Below are 2,906 nucleotides of genomic sequence, written 5' to 3' on the forward strand. Positions count from 1 at the left end.
TCTTTCCATTAGTTGAGTAGTAACATGTTAGTTTATTTTAGGATTGAGTTAATTCTTTTTAGGACAGATTTTTAGGACAATTTTTTAGTTTATTTTAGGACTGTTTGTTAGTTTATTTTAGGACAGATTTTTAAGATTGAGTTTAGTTTCTCAATTCTTTTTTAGGATAAATTTTTAGTTTATTTTAAGAAAGGTTGTTAGTTTATCTTAGTAAAGATTTTTAGGATGGAGTTTAGTTTCTCAATTCTTTTTTATCAAGTGTCATTATTTGATTTTCATTATGACAATATAGCCTGCAAATATTCTACTAAGTACTAACTGTCTTAGTAACTATGCATAATCGAATTAAATCATTATGACAGACTGTTTATTGCTTGTAAACTATAGTAGGTTGCTTTGTAAACTAATTTAAGCATGTGGATTTAACGTTTTTGCTAACTTAGTTAAACATCAATTAGAATGATAATTAAAAAAGATGCAAAAAATTATGAGAGTGATGAAAGAATTGTTGCAAGATGGGATGATAGTAAAACCAAACCATTTCTAAAAATTTGAATTGAAGAAATATAGGTTGGTAATAGGCCAAACACCTACTTCAATAAAGATGGGTAGAAAAATATTACCGAGAAGTTTCAAAAGAGAACTAATTATACTTATAATTGCACTCAATTGAAAAATAAACGGGACACATGTGTTGAAAAGAGAGTTTTCATCATTTGCATAATTAGTGCAAAATCATACTAGAGTAGGATGGGATCATGATAAGCAATTTGTTCAAGTTGACGATAATGGTGGACGACTAAGAGTGAAAATAGAGGACCTAAATTCATTGATTTGCTTGATAAATGTTTTAATTGTGCAATATATAATGAATTTGCTCTTTACAAGCCATATGAAAAGCAACCACCTTTTGAAGGATTAGTATCTTAGTTTGAAGAAGGTTGCAAGAATAATCCAATTACTGAGGACAATGAAGAAGATGATAACTTTAAATTTAGGATTGGAGCTCAAACCAACCCAACACCAAACTCTTCAAGAAAGAGGAAGAATTTAGGGAAAGGAGATAAAATGGGGACGTGAGAGAAACTTCAACGATCTCTTGAATATATCATTGATGGGATGGAAAAAGCCATGGAAAACCAGAGGACATCGTTAGTTATGCCAAATATTTTTACAATACTAGCTAAACTTTCATCCATAGTACAAGAATCAATATTTACACTTTAAAGCTACAAGAGTCCTTTCCAACAAAAAAAAAAAAAAAAAACTGGACATCATTTGTAAATTTCATGAGTACCACCACTCTGGATTATAACTATTGATTGGCTTCACACTTTTCTTGAAAAAGACTATTCACAGGCTCACCATTCAGATATAATGTTTCTTTAACAATTATATTAGTAGTTTGACCTATTTTTTTTTATTTATTAATTTGATGTATAATGATATTTGTCATGTTTTAGATTTTTGACTTTTATACTTAGAGGATAAATTATAGAATTACCGAGTTACTAATATTTTAACCTATTTCCTTTTCATTCGAGGATGTATATTTTGTTTTCATGTTTCCTCTTGATTTTTGGTGTGTTGTGTACTAATTTATGTTGCCATGATGAATCTGATCATGAATTGGTCCATTAGGAATTAGTTGTTGTTGGATATGTTACATTATTAGTCTCAATTCCATCAGTGAGTAGTTCAGTGAATTAAGAAATTTGAGAAATGTGATGATTCAGTTTCACATTATGATTCACATTCCATTATTTGAGTTTAATAGTAACAGTTTTATTTATATAAGAACTCCAACATAAAGCTCTAAATTCTCTCAATATTTGGAATGCAATATAGTAATGGTTTGATTGGATATAGTTAGAGTTATTGAGTATAGTAATGGATTGATTGCAATATAGTTAGAATAATACCTTACTCTATTTTGAAGTTTTTACCCCTCTTTCGGCATTAAAAGAATAGGAGAAAAAAAAAATGACTCATAGAAGCACCATTCTATCCTTAGTAATTATAAACCATTTTGCTTCCCACATCCCTCAAATTACTTCTCACACCCCTCAAATTTTTTTAAAATCCAAAATACCCAAATTGCCCTTCCCTCTTTATTCAATTAAACAACATTTCTAAATTCATCTCCTTCATCTCCTTCAACCTTACACATTCATGTCCTTCAACCTTACACCTTCATCTTCTTCATCTTCAATCATTTACATTCTTCAATCTTTTCATTCATTTATAAACCCAATTTAATATTCAATCAAGTAAGCAATCATCTTGAACACCATCTTCAACACCTTCAACACCATCTTGAATCACTTGAAGCATCTTCAATCAATCAAGTAAGCCATTGTTGTTTTTCGTTTTTGGGTTAATTGTATGCATTTTGGAATTTTGGATTTACCTCTCTGCAATTTATTCTGAATGGGGCTGTTGAATGAAGAAGTTTTCTGGGTTTAGGGGTGTTTTAAGGTTTTCTGGGATTTCTGGATTTGAAGGTATTTTTTAGGTCATGAACGTGAACTCAGTTCACGTATTCTGAATGTGTTGACATGCGTGAACTGAAATCCAATACGTGAACTCAAATCACGTATGTGGACGTGAACTCAGTTCACGTAGTTTGTTGGTGTTCACATACGTGAACTCAGTTTATGTAGACTGATGAAGTTCACGTATGTGAACTCAGCTCATGTAAGTAAGATGTTTTGTTATAGAGTTCACGTACGTGAACTCAGTTCACGTAAGGTAATGGTTGTCTTGTGGAATTCACGTACGTGAACTGAGTTCACGTAGGTTGATGTTGCCATTATGTTTCTGGACTTGCATAAATGTTATATTGTTATGTTGTTTTGATAGTGATTATGATTTGTTTACGCAGAAATGGTGCGGACAATGTTTAC

Source organism: Cicer arietinum, chromosome 3, assembly GCF_000331145.2.
Source record: "Cicer arietinum cultivar CDC Frontier isolate Library 1 chromosome 3, Cicar.CDCFrontier_v2.0, whole genome shotgun sequence".
NCBI lineage: Eukaryota > Viridiplantae > Streptophyta > Magnoliopsida > Fabales > Fabaceae > Cicer > Cicer arietinum.